General features: G+C 36.6%; 1 long non-coding RNA gene across 1 annotated transcript in view; it reads right to left on the reverse strand.

Moving 5' to 3' along the window:
* Positions 1-15,195, reverse strand: part of LOC141493687 (uncharacterized) — a 67,441-nt gene extending 52,246 nt beyond the window's left edge. Inside the window, exon 1 of the long non-coding RNA XR_012470289.1 lies at positions 14,988-15,195. This is a non-coding gene — a long non-coding RNA (uncharacterized LOC141493687). The remainder of the gene's footprint in view (positions 1-14,987) is intronic.
* Positions 15,196-15,275: the final 80 nt, after the last annotated feature.

Genomic DNA, 15,275 nt, shown 5'->3' on the forward strand with positions numbered 1-15,275 from the left:
AGTTATATGAGGGAGACTGGAGGAGGAGGAAAAATGCTTAATAACCTAAAAACATTTAAAACCTGAAAGAAAAAAAAGAACCTCTGTCTTAGATGAGGTCTCTTAATGCTTAATCCTGCAACCTATAGCTGTATTAGAGAGAGACCAGATGGCTAGCTGGCTGGTTGCTCAGACCATAGGGTAATTATACTCTAAGTCCAGGGTCTCTTTCTTGATTTTATTAGTGATAATCAGGCTCTTGTAGATTGATTTATGCTATCCAAACTCACAAGACTGATTGGTTTTAATTTCTAATATGAAATACATCTGACACAAATGGATCACATACACAAGGTCTATCTTGTAGGTCTATATACACTACAAAATAAAATAAAATAAAAAGGTTGCTTAGTGATTATCAATCGAGAGCAGATGGAGCTGTATGTTCTTAAGGGAAATTTCCATCAAGCAAAGGAAATTCGATAAATTGAACTTGTCTGCTTTAAGAATTCCTGTTTTTAAAAAAAAAGTGGTCATTTTGAGGTCATTTAGAACCAAAGCATCATCTCTCCTGAACAGGACTAGAGACATAATGAAAAATTCTTATTCTTTGGCTCTTTTTTTTTCCCAGATTCCACTCAGATTACCACCCTTGGGTTATGACAAACATTACCTTGGCCATCTTACAATACAATTAAGTAGGTTGCAGATTTCTTTACATCAGCTACATTCCAGTCATGCCTTCCAGAAGAGATTCTGGGGAACACCCTCATCTCCTAGATTAAGTTTGAGAGAGAGACCTACAAAATTGCTGTCAAGAGACACTCTGATCTCATCGGCATTTTCACAGAACATCTTTTTGTTTTTGTTGTTCGGTCATGTCTGACCCTTTGTGACTCCTATGGGATTTTCTTGGTAAAGATACTAAAGTGTTTTTCCATTTCCTTCTCCAGTTGTCCCCATTTTACATTTGGGGAAACTGAGACAAATAGAGGTTGTCTTGCCCAGGATCACACAGTTAGTAACTGTCTGAGGTCATATTTCAATCAGGTCATTCTATCCATTTTCCTACCTAGATGCCCCAAATTAATTAAGAATGGAATAGTGGATAAAGCATCGGCCCTGGAGTCAGGAGTACCTGGGTTCAAATCCGGTCTCAGACACTTAATAATTATCTAGCTGTGTGGCCTTGGGCAAGCCACTTAACCCTGTTTGCCTTGCAAAAAAAAACTAATAAAACAAAGAATTCTGAAACTGGCTAATGGCATCCATTTTATGTTGAATATTATTAGCTTCAGTTTTAGATGACATTTCCTGACATTTCCTATAGAACCTATTTAGGACTTATAGTTTTCCTCCAAGGCTGTTTTCTGTGTCATGGACCCCTTTTGGGCAGTCTGTTGAAGGCTATGGATTCATCCTCAGAATAATGTTTTTAAATGGATAAAACAAAATATTAGGGTTACAATAAAACCAATTGTACTGAATTACAGTTAGCAAAACTTAAAAAAAAAAAAGCTTACAGACCCTGAATTAAAAACCTGTTCAAAAAAAAAAGCCAATGGTAAAGTTTAAAAGCTCCTATAAATGTTAGTAGTTATTATTATTGAAATTCCAAGAAGTATAATTAGGAAATTTGTGAAATATCTTTACTTATAAGTTGAACAAACCAGTCAACTCAGTAATTCAATTCAACAATGTGCAGAATAATGTGCTAGATACTAGAGTTATAAAGATTTTCAAGACAAGGTTTTTGTCTTCTTGGGTTTACAATCTAGTGAGAGAGTGTATATACCTATGAATAAGTACAATACAAATTAGAATATAATCAGTCAGCAAATATTAATTAAGCACATAAAATGTGCCAGGGCCTCTGCTAAATATTACAATAAGAAATATTTAATCCCTTCCCTCAAAGGGCTTACATTATACTAGAGGATAAATTCCCTAGGAATTGCAGGACATATACAAAATAAATGCCCAATGATAATTTGCATTGGGGTTGAGGCACTAATAACTATAGAAATCATGAAAAGCATATTGAAGAAGGTGGCACTTGAGATACCTTAGAGGACACAAGGTATTCCAAGAAGTAAAGGAAATAGAGAGATAAAACATAAGAGGAAGAAATGAAGTTCTAAATCTTAATTATAGATTCTTCCTATCATCTAATTTAAGTCACCATTTTCATAAGGCAACCCCAATAACCAAGACATAGTAATGTGATCCTAATTTTCTAACGAAACTAGGGACTCATCTGACAAAAGATATTATTTTTGAAAAATCTCATTAAAAACAAACTTTTTGGGTATAGGATATGTGATAAAGAAGAGACCTTGAATTTTTGTATGTGTGAGGCATCAAAGGAATAGAAATGAAAAGGATAGGTTAGACAAAAGTGGTATTTTGAAATAAAATACAATAGGACTTGGCTGCTGATTGAGTAGAGGAGAAAGTCAAAGATGATTGAATTTAGAGCTAGAGCCTTATCAAGAATTGCAAAAAAAAAATAAATGAATTGATGAAGGTTGTAAAGTGGCTAAGTCAGAATTCAAAATAAGTCCTTTGAATTCATGTGTTCTTTTAAAAAAAAGTTTTTGCTGATTAATTTTGTTTCAACGAATCATGTGACATCAGCTTACTCGCCGTTGCGTTCCTCATAATGTACAATCCTGAAAAAACGTCAAGTAGAGGGGTGGCTAGGTGACGCAGTGGAGGGGTGGCTAGTTGGCTGGGTGGCTAGTTGGCTAGGTGGCGCAGTGGACAGAGCACCGGCCCTGGAGTCAGGAGTATTTGAGTTCAAATCCTGCCTCAGACACTTAATAATTACCTAGCTGTGTGACCTTGGGCAAGCCCCTTAACCCCATTTGCCTTGCAAAAAAAACTCTAAAAAAAAAGTCTAGTAGAATAATATAAAGAAATGAGTGAAGGATAATGTTCTATTTACTTCACTAACACACCAAGATTTGAGCCTATTGAAGATGACTAAGAGAATGGTGGTGCCACTAAGCAAAATAGGGAAGTCAGGAAAAAGAGCTAAGGAAAATAAGATTATTCTAGTTTTCAGACAAGTATGAGAAGACTGATATGGAATGATGCAGAATGAAGTAAGCAGACCGTGGGAAAAAAAGCAAAGAAACAGTGACAACAAACTAGGCCACCTAAGAAGATTTAGGGAGGAAAATACATCCCATTTTCTGTTTGCAAAGATTGGAGAGGAGGGTCTAAGGATATGAAAGATTGCATATACAGTCAAATATAGAAGATATGTTACGGGTTGGCTTTGCTGAACTGATCTTTTTTCAGTCTTTCTCTATAATTTCTTTTTTTTTTCTGAGAGATGGCTCCCAGGATAGGGAAAGAGAGGGATATATTTGAAAATAAAAGTGATGTGGGGAAAAAAAGTATACTTTTTTTAACAAATTACTTCAATTTTAAATATGCAGAACATGAAGTAATAATAACTCTCATTAAAATATTGCTCTTAAAAAAAGAAAAAATATTGCTCTTCTCTGGCTTTATCTATTAACAGATTGGAAAGAAGGGGTCTCTCTTCTTATACTGATGATAGGTTCTCAGCCCTTTTCACACATATCCTGAGGCAAACCCCACCAAGGAAGGAATGTAAATTTCCTCTCTATCAGTCTCTAATTCTTGGAGGGGTGGAAAGAGAAGCAGTGAAGAAAATGAAGGCAAAAATATTAAGGAGAGATGACAACATTTTCAAATTTCTCAGATACTTCAGAGAAATCAAGGAGATGATGACTAAAAAGTTCATTGAATTTGGTAATCATTTATCTTTGATAAATTTGTTTTAACAGAAGGTAAAGATTAAGGGACATAAAATTTTACTTAAAAAAATGGAAATCCTGGAGAGTGACTCAAATAGCAAAGTTGGGGAAAGAATTTTGAAATGGAGACACTTGAACATGTGAACAAATAGAGGAATAGAGCTTTACAAGGGGGGGCGGGGAAGAAAAAGGAAATTTAAATAATACTTTCTATAACTTCCCTGAGGCTCCTTTCCAACTTATAGTGCTCTCTCTCCCACTTTTGTTATTGTTGTTCAATTGTGTCTAACTATGACCCCATTTGGGTTTCTTTGGCAAAGATACTGGACTGATTTGCCATTTCCATCTCCTGTTCATTTTATAAATGAGAAAACGGAGGCAAAGAGAATTACGTCATTTACCCAGGTTAACATAGCTAGTAAATGTGTGAGATCATATTTGAACTCAGGAAGTTGAGTCTTTCTACCCCCAGGCCTAGCATTCTATCCACCGTAATACTGAGTTGCCCATACTATGTCTCTCTCCCTTATTATCTTCCATTTAACTGAGGAACTGTGGATAGAACTGGGCACAGTAGATAGAGCACTTGATTTGGAGTCATAAGGACTGGAGTTAAGGTCCATCCTCTAACACAACACTTATTAGCTATGTGACCTTGAGCAAGTCACTTAAATCTGCCTCACATCCTAGGCTATCTCCAGTCATCCTGATTCATATCAAGTTACTAGATGTAGATGACTCTGAGAAAAAAAAAGTAAGGCTTAGAACAGCCCCACTCATTCAAATCCAATTTGTATTCATGTATGGCAATACCGCCCTGATGTCATGGTCTTCTTCAAGAACAAAGGACAAATATCATCATTTCTTTGATATCTTTTCCACCAGTTTTAGCAGGCAATCCTTCCATTAGTACTTGTCCTTCATTCTCAAAGGAGACCAAAATACATCACTATATTTGAGACAAATTACAGTGTGTCCAATTGTGGCTGATCAACCCAATAAGATCTCAGAATACCTACCACAGGTTAGGTACAAATAGTCCATGTGATCACCTGGGATGGGTACTCTAAATTTACAGATGTCACATTTCCTTTAAGCTGCTTCAATTCTGCCTTCCTAATAGTGCAGCATCCTCAATGATGAGGGCAAGCCATGCTGGGTAGTCCTGTGACAATATCTCCTATGATGTATGATCAATTCTAAAGTTCTTCAATGAGATCCACAGAATATCTTGGTGTTCCTTCTTCTGAATCCCTTGTGAGCACTTGCTTTCTGTAGGTTCTCCATAAAATAGTTTTTTGAGCAAGTGTATGTCTGGCATTCTAACAACGTGTCCAGTCCATCATAGTTGTACTCTCTGTAGTGATGTTGTAATACTAGGCAGTTTAGCTCAAGAAAGGACCTCAGTGTCTGGATTCTTCTCCTGCCAGGTGATCTTCAGAATCTTCCTAAGACAATTTAAATGGAAGCAATTCAATTTCTTGACATGGCATTGGTAGACTGTCCAAGTTTGAGGACAGCTCTGTAGACCAGTTTAGTAGACAGTTTAATAGCTCTTCTTTCCCATACTCTTTCCAAGTATGTAATGCAAGAGTCAGCCTCATTGTCAATGTGTACCTCCTTTGAAAGGACACTACCAAGGTAAGTGACCTTGTCCACAGTACTCCAAACTTCTCCATTTGCTACAATCGATGAATCCACATATATAGATGGTGTGGTGCTGGTGATGGTGTTTTCTTGTCGTTAATTGTTAGACCAAAATTAGTACAAGCAGCAGGGAATCATTCCATACTTTGTTGCATCTCAGCTTCAGAGGCTGCATTGAGTGGACAATCATCTGCAAACAGAAGATTATACATCAATCTTCCTTTCACTTTAGTCTTGACTTGAAGCTTTTTCAAGTTGTAGAATTTGCCATCAGTGCAGATAGCTGACCTTGAGGCCTTGTTCATCCTCAGTGAAAGTGTTTGATAGCATAGCCATAAACCTCATGTTAAAAAGTATAGGAGCAAGGACACATCCTTGTTTTATTCCATTGGTGTTTGGGAAATCTCAAGAGCATCATCCACTGTCCAGAACCAGGGCATGTACACTGTCATGAAGCAGAAGTATAATACTGATGAACTCCCAGCAACCAAATTTTGCCATAATTTTCCATAAACCCTCATAACTGATGATATCAAAGGCCTTGGTAAGATCTACAAACGTTATATGCAGAACTCTGTACTGTTACTAGCATTTTCCCTGGAGTTGTCAGGCAGCAAACACCATATTGACTGTTACTTGACTCTTTTCTGAAGCCACACTGGCTTTCAGGGAGGTGAAGGATCAGCCTGTTGAGAAGGCGTAGGCAAGAATCTTACTAGCAATGACTAAAAAAGAAATATCCCTGTGATTGTCATGGGACAATCTATTCCCTTTACCTTTATAGAGATGGATAATGGAGGTATCCTTGAATTCTTGATACCTCCATGCTATATAACCTGGAAAATTTCAGTCAATTTTGTATAAGCAATGGACCCCCCATCTTGTAGATCTCAGCTGGAATAGAATCAGCACCAGGTGCTTTGCCACTTGAAAGGAGCCTAATGGCATTCAGAACCTCTTCTTCAGTTGGAACTTTGGTTAGGGACTGATTGACTTCCAATTGAGGTAAATGGTGAATGGTTTCTACACTGATTGATGATGGTCTGTTAAAAACACTATGGAAGTATTCAGCCCATCTCTCTAGGGTCATGTCCCTATTGCTAATGAATGTAAATTCATGAGAACTGAGAAGCTGAGGTGTACCATAGGTCTTTGGCCCAAAAATAGCACAAAGGGCATCATAAAAGCATTTTGGTTTGTTATTGTCTGCATAAAATTGAATTTCATATGCCTTCTGACTCATTTTTCATTTAGCAGCTTCTGTATGTCCCCATCAATTTCATCAAACCAGTCTTGATATTTGCAAGTGTTCTGGCCCAGATGAGCAAATGAAATGCTATATACCAGATCTCTAAAAACTGCCCACTCTTTTTCTGTTCTTCTCTGGCCAACTGTATGTTGGCTCAGTTTTCCCTCCAAGTTAGCAAGAAACTGTTCTTGCTCAGAGAGAGACACTCTAATCTCTTGCCATTAATTCTTCTAGTATTCATTTTATCTTGGAGCTCCTTGCTTTGGTTGAATGTGAATATTTAGTTTAGAGAGGTTGAGTCTGTGATCAGTCCAGCACTCTGAACCACACACATTACCTTTTTTACTTTCACATCATGTCTATCTCTTCACTTTACAACCACATAGTCTAATAGAGGCTAATGTTTGTTATGAACAGGCATCCAGGAAGTTTTATTGCATTTAGGTAAACAGAAGATAGTGTTTGTGATCAGTGATATGCTAAAACATACACTGCTAAAGTAAAGTATACTCAGAATGTAACTCTATGGTCCTTTGGGGAACTTGTCATTTTGATTCTTGGGAGATTGTAGCATTCCATGACATGTAGCAGAAAAATGTTCATATCAGAAAGATGGGATTTTGTTTCAGGGAACAGCTTGGTGTCATTAAAAGCACTAGGTAATTTCTCAAATGCAATCCAGTTCATTTTTCTCTCCCTCTCCAGACCTGGGCTCACTCTCCAAAAGATATATATTTTGATGGGTCACTTCCATGGACTGTACTATCATAACATTGATAATAGGTCTTCTTTATACTCTTGATTTGTTCCAAACATATATATATATATATATATATATATATATATATATATATATATATATATACACACATACATACTTACATATATATATATATTTAGATCGAATACTTTTTGAATTATTGTGGATCTCAATTAGGAAGTTATGTAATGCTTATTATGCTTGATGCAATCAGCATGTCATCTGCAAATGATCCAGCTGAAGGATTTCATTTATCCATATAGAAACACTCCCTTCTATTTGGACTCTCAATGGGACATTCTTTAAGACAGTCACAAACACCTTTAGTGAACATACAATTTTACGGTCTTATGCCTCATTTTGGATTAATAATGAGAGAATAGCCAAGCAAAGTTGCATCTCTCCAGGAAATTTGTATAATCTTAATATATGTACAAGAAATGTCTTATTAAAAGAGACTTTAAGGCTGTATAATTACATATATGTATGTGTCTGCTTTTTTATCAACTTCCCATTATTATACATCAATAGCTCATTTAATTGGTTAAAACTGACCTCTGGTTGCAATATCTTCTCATTCTTAGTTTTTCTTTTAAGTTTGATATTATTACCTTTGTTCTAACAAGTCAATAATCTGACCATTCACAGATCTCTAAGTTAAAAATGGCTTCCATGTTAACAACCAAAAGCTTCCTATATCTCAAGGTAATTTCATTTTTTAATGCTATTCATGCTTACCAGTGACTCTCAAATTTTATCTTGAAGAAAGCATTCATCAAATATAAGCATGAAGTTTTCATATAGTCTACAAAGTTCTGGTTTCTTTTAATTATTTTTGATTGTGAGCCATAATTGGGAGGATTCAAGTGTTGAAGTATATCAAAAATATTTTGATCTGGAAGAGAAATCACAGGAATTTGAGTCTCAGCTATATACTATTAACTGAAAGATCTTGATCAAATTATGAAAACTTTCAACTTCAGTTTTGTACTCTATGAAATGGGGATAATGACACTTGTGATATCTGTATGACTAGATTATTTGAGGAAAGTGCTTTTTACACCATAAAGTGCTATGTATGGGAACTAATATTATCATTGTCATTATCAGTATTACTGTCTTTTTGCCCCAGACTGGAAACACTTTTTGATATGGACCACCAAATTCTTCCCCTATACCCAGTTTTCCAGTGGAGTCATTGAGTATTAAAAAATTTTTCTCAGACTTGTGATTTCATTGGTGTAGGCAGCTCCCAGTGGGAAAATTCCATCTTAAGTACATATTGCTTTAATTTGAATGGTCTTATTGAGTTCTCCATTGGATTTCTTTACCTTCTTATCCTCTAGAATAGATGTTGACATGTGAACTACAATCATCTTCATGGTGGTCTCTTTCTTAATGTTGCTCTTATGTTCTGCAATGAGGAATGATTGAGTATCCCATAAAATATTTCTTATTGTTTTTGGACTTCAGACAAGGCCAACTTCTATATTTGCTACTCCAAGGAGAACTTGTGAGCCATCTTTTCATTTAACTAAAACTTCCTTATATCTTCTGGTTTCATTTATACTGAGAATGTTGATACCAACATGATTCATATTCTCATTCACGTCAACTTGTTGGCCATTGGGTAAGTATCTTATACTTAAAGGTTTGGAAGTTTTGGGGGTCCTTTGCCAGATCTGTGATTTCTTGGGAATAGGGAACCCTGAGATCATAAGCTCCTTCTACCAATGCAGCTCATCAACTTAGAAAGTTTCCTGAGGTACAATGATTAAGTGATTTGCCCAGGGTCATTCAGTCAGATTGTATCATAGGAGGGATTTGAACCTAGTTTTTCCTTTGTCAATTCTGATTTGTGTTATGCTTACTTGCATGCATGTTCTATCAGCTGTCCTAAATCAACCATTCCATGAAGGCAAAAACTGATTTTTTTATTCCTCCCAGTCCAGGATAGTGTGTTGTTGGTAGTATAAGTAGCAAAAAATAGGTATTCAATAAATGATTGAAGGATGGAAAAGACTTGAGAAGATGGGAATCAAGACAAAGGAAGGACAAAAAAGTTATCTTGAAGAGAGGAAGAAGAGGTTAGTGGAAGACACAGAGAAATCTGAGAAGGTGAGGATGTGAAGAAGAATAAAAATTAAGCATCAGTCTGCCCTTGCCTCAAGAGAAATAGAAGTCATCTGTTAAGTGTGAGGAGTATAGCACAAAGGCTGAGGTAATGAGGAATGTTGAAAACATTTGAAACAACCTTGGAAAATTCAATTATATGGAATCAATAAGAGATTAATAACAGAATCATGGAGACAGCAAGGTTGTTCAGTGGAGAAATAACACTAGAGCCTGGAAGACCTGAGTTCAAATTTGGTCTCAGACACTTACTAGCTGTGGAACCCTGAGCAAGTCACTTAATTTCTGTTTGCCTTAAACTACAAGAGAAGAAAATTGCAAAGTATGCTAGTATATTTTCAAGAAAACCCATAAAGGGGTCATGAAGAGTCAGACATAATGAAAAACAACAGATGAAGCCAATTCAGTCGAGAAAAAAACAGTAAACTTGTGAATCAGTGCATCCCATTCTTATAACTTTCTCCAGCAATGCCATGACAATGAATTGGAAACTGAGAGGGTATCCATAAAATGAGGAATAGCCAAACATGGTATGGTGTATGAATGTGATAGAATAATACTACCCTATGATGGCATTTTTTGATGAGTGCCCTATAAATAAGGAGGGATATGAAAATTTCAAAGAAACTTTTTTCTTTTTTTTAGTTTTTTTCTTTTTTTAATTAATTTTTATTAAAGATATTATTTGAGTTTTACAATTTCCCCCCATCTTACTTCCCTCCCCCACGCCCCCACAGAAAGCAATCTGTCAGTCTTTACTTTGTTTCCATGTTGTACCTTGATCCAAATAGGGTGTGATGAGAGAGAAATCATATCCTTAAAGAGAAGAGAAGTCTAAGAGGTAACAAGATCAGACAAAAAGATACCTGTTTTTTTCCTAAATTAAAGGGAATAGTCCTTGAGCTTTGTTCAAACTCCACAGCTCCTTATCTGGATACAGATGGCACTCTGCTTTGCAGACAGCCCCAAATTGCTCCCTATTGTTGCACTGATGGAATGAGCAAGTCCTTCAAGGTTGACTATCACCCCCATGTTGCTGTTAGGGTGTACAATGTTTTTCTGGTTCTGCTCATCTTACTCAGCATCAGTTCATGCAAATTCCTTCAGGCTTCCCTGAATTCCCATCCCTCCTGGTTTCTAATAGAACAATAGTGTTCCATGACATACATATACCACAGTTTGTTAAGCCATTCCCCAGTTGAAGGACATTTACTTGATTTCCAATTCTTTGCCACTACAAACAGGGCTGCTATGAATATTTTTGTACAAGTAATGTTTTTAGCCTTTTTCATCATCTCTTCAGGGTATAGACCCAGTAGTGGTATTGCTGGGTCAAAGGGTATGCTCATTTTTGTTGCCCTTTGGACATAGTCCCAAATAGCTCTCCAGAAGGGTTGGATGAGTTTACAGCTCCACCAACAGTGTAATAGTGTCCCAGATTTCCCACAATCCATCCAACAATGACCATTATCCTTCCTGGTCATATTGGCCAATCTGGGAGGCATGAGGTGGTACCTCAGAGAAGCTTTAATTTGCATTTCTCTAATAATCAATGATTTAGAGCATTTTTTCATACGGTTATGGATTGCTTTGATCTCCTCATCTGTAAATTGCCTTTGCATATCCTCAAAGAAACTTTAAAACACATAAATGAATTGATACAAAGTAAAATAAGCAGAGCCAGAACAGTTACAAATGGGCACAAAGATATGAAAAGGACTTCAGAACTTTGATCCATGCTTAGGCTGACAGTAAGGCATGCCCTAGCCTCTGCTGAGAGGAGGTCGACTGTAGGAAAACATCAATTTGTTTTTACTTAATTATTCTTCTCTAAAGTGGGGGGCTATCTTCTGGAAGAGATGTGAGTCTGACCATGTCATTCATTCCCCTATTCAAGAAGGTAACTTCCTGCTTCCTATAAAAGTCTCCTTTATTTAAAGTCTATCTCAATCTAGATTAAGCTATCTTTCCAATCTGGTTACACACTATTCCCCACACACGGACTACATGGTTGATTATCCTAGGTGGTAACTGCATTGTTTCCCCCAAAATTCTCTATCTTTACATAACACTATTCCCCAAACCTTTAATATTTTCTCTCCAAACCTCTGACCTTGGAACCCTTAGTTTCCTGCCTATCTTTAGCTCAAATGACACTACTTTCAAGAGAATTGTCCAAAATCTTATTTGTTATTACTCCTAATTCTAGAATTAAATTTTATTTATTTTGCACTTACTTGTATGTATTCAAGTTGAATGTGAAAATCTAATAGAATATAAATATTTAATGAACAGGGACTTTTTTTTTTTGCCTTTGTATCTCTCAGAGCCTGGTACAAAGGAGATGATTAATAAATGTTAATGATTGTACGTGTATAACCGACGTGAGATTACTTGCTGTCATTGGGAAGGGGAGTGGTTGAGAGGGAAGCAGAAAATATGGAACTCAAAATCTACAGAAACAATGTTCAAAATTATCTTTGCATGTAATTGGAAAAAAATTAAGTTTTTTTTAAATTTGAAAATACAGGTAAATAAAATGGTGAATTGAATAGAAAGAAATGAGTCATTGGTAAATGAGAGAATTGAAAATTTAGGGATTTGTTTGGTATCACTATATATATATTTGTATTGGTTTTGCTTTTCTTGTCTTCTCAATGGGTGAAAGGGGGAGAATTCAGAACTGAAAATAAAAGATTAAAATTAAAAAGTAAAATTATATGAAAAAGAAATAAGAGAAATGTAAAGAAAAGAAACAAAAATCCATTCGCCTTTCTCCAAAAGAAAGTACAAGGAATTTGGAGTTGGGAACACCCAAGTATAGATCCTGTCTCTCTCTCTTACTATGGGACCATGAGCAGTTTGATTTAGTAGCAAGAACACTAACTTGGAATTAGGAAAACCTGGTCTCAAAACCCACCTCAAGTAGGCAGATGGGTGGCTAAGTGAATAAAGCACTGGCCCTGGAGTCAGGAGGACCTGAATTCAAATCTCAGACATTTAATAATTACCTAGCTGTGTGACCTTGGGCAAGTCACTTAACCCCATTGCCTTGCAAAAATTAAAAAACCTTCAAACATTTGCAAGCTGTGTGACCCTGGACAAGTCACTTATGTAGGTGTCTCAGTTTCCTTATCTGCAAAGCAGAAATACTTGATGTATTTATCATTGGAAGATCAATAGAGATGTCACTTTGTGAACCTTAAAGTCAAATAGAAATATCATCATCACCATTATTACTATCAATGTGTCCTGCAATTACTATATCAGGATTGAGAAATCCCAAAGGCACCAGCAGCCACCTTACCTGCAGCGTGTCTAGAGCCCTCCCACCCAAGTTAGTTAAGCAATAGTTAATTAGGCCAAGTCTCTTACAGCCAGTGTCTGGGAAGAAAGAATGTGACACAGGTAATCTCACCAGTCTTTTCCCCTCTTTCTCTACCCTCAGTTTTCACCAGAACCCTTACTTTTTACCAGAGTTCTGTAAAGAATATTTTAGGGAATGTAGACTGATTCTGGAGTAATGCATCAGCTCAATTCACTTTTTGTGGATATTTGCGTATTTTCCCTCTGGGTAGGAATCTATGGCACTGACGGAAAGAAGGCAAGTCAAGACCTTAGGATTCTGGGACAAGTTGCCTGGGGGCACAAAAGAATGAATGGAGAGCTAAGAAAACCCATTCTTATTCATTCCAGTCCATTCAAAAATTTCCAATACCATGGCATCAATCAGAAAAATATACAAACAGGTTCTGTGGGTATCAGATTTGAGTGAGGCAGTAGTTTGGGGTTGCACAAAATAAATGGCAGAGATATGGCAGCAGTTGGGGATCACTGAAATAGAGAGGCCAAGGGAGTCTTGTTAGAAAAATCTTTTCTTTTCCCCTAGCTTCTGCACTGGCATAAGGATATAAAACCTTCCTGAGAGAATGAGTCAATATAGTTTGTGTATTTTGATATGGAAGATGAAAGCACATTCTTCTCTTCCTAATCTATCCAACTTCAATAGGTAGGAACAAGGGAAAATTTAATATCACAATAGATCTTTATTACAGTGACACCTCACGTATCCAGAGGTCACTTATTGGGCAAGTTTAACTGTTCGGAATACAGGAAAGAACCCTGAAGTAAGCAAAAAGAAAAAAAAAGGGGCCTCTGAGCAACAAAAATAGATGACACAGCATGAAGGCCCTATCCCACTAGCTGGTTGTGAGTTTCAAATGAGATAATATTTTTGAAAGCATTTTGTAACTGTGAGACTCCACTGGGTACAATGGAAAGATCGCTCAACTGGAGAGCTAAAATCTCAGTTTGAACCCCAGATCGAACTGGGTGGGCTAACTGCTAAACTGAAGGTTAATCTATTAATTAAGGCAAAGTCTCAGTTTCCAAATCTGAAAAATGGTATAGCCATGCTTACTCTAATCTTATAAACAGTTGAATGGCATTGTGGTTGAACGTTGGGCTTGGAGTCAGAAAAACTTAAATTCTAATTCAATCTCAGATATTTAGTAGTTGTGCAATCCTGGCATATTAATTAATCTCTCTGTCCCTCAGTTTCCTCCATTGTAAAATGGAGAGAATAATAACTACCTCTGAGGTGAGGATATGTATCATAGGTGTAAAATATTTAATACAGTGTCTGGCATTTTGCACTTAATAAATTCTTGTTTCCCTCTTTCCTCCCGGGGTTTTATAAATTAAGCACTTTTTGAAATTAGTTATTATTTAAACCAGTACACTACTCCAGTAACCCCCTCAGGCCTTCACTTAGACACTACTTGCTCTAATTTAAGATAAAACAGACTCTGGGCAGAGATTTGACTATACTTTCAGACTCGGTTGATGTGTTGATTAGTTTTACTAGAATATTTTTTCTCTTATTAATTCTTTGTTATAAGGAAGGACTTGCTGAGGAGGGAGTGGAAGGATATATATTTGAAAGCAAAGGTGACATAAAAATAACAACAAAAAATCAATGAGATTGGTGGGGGGGGGGTGTTGAGGCAATCTGGATTAAATGGCTTGCCCAAAGTCACACAGCTAAGTGTCAAGTATCTGAGAATTTAGGTGCTTCTGACTCTGAGGCTCATGCCCTATCCACTGTATCACCCAGCTGCCTTTAAGTTTTTAAGTATGTAGGGGTTGCAGTTAGGTTTAGAACCTGTGTTTTCTTTATTGAATTGAATTGAATTATTAGAATGAATTGTTCCATATATCTCACTAGGAGTATGTTTATGCATCAGAATACTGATATTCAATGTCCATGATGATCTCTAGTCATGAAGAAGAGGTTCAGTTTTGTTCGGTGCCATCTGAAACTTGAACAATGCTTTTGAGAAAGACCTTATCAAAGTGATACAATAAAAATTTTGTCATTTAAGGGGTCAAAGCAGTTATCTAGAAATTTTTGAATAGAATAACTCACCTTCTGTGGATGCTGGATAAACAAGAGCATTATAACTGCTCTCTAACTTAGGGTTCATTTCATTTTCAGATCATGTACATAAAGTAACATTTTTGAAATGCTTGAAGGTACATCTTGCCAGATGGAGTAGGAAATCGGTTGCTGCTGACTAATTTCAAGGAAACTCAGTGGAAAGAGTGTTGGAGCTGGAGTCAATAAGTGCAAGGTCTCAAATACTTATTCGCTGTGTGACCCTGGATAAGTCACTTGTGTCAATTAGTTGTCACCACCACGAACCCTGCCCCCCAT

The sequence above is a fragment of the Macrotis lagotis genome, chromosome 7 (assembly GCF_037893015.1).
Source record: "Macrotis lagotis isolate mMagLag1 chromosome 7, bilby.v1.9.chrom.fasta, whole genome shotgun sequence".
Taxonomy (NCBI): domain Eukaryota; kingdom Metazoa; phylum Chordata; class Mammalia; order Peramelemorphia; family Peramelidae; genus Macrotis; species Macrotis lagotis.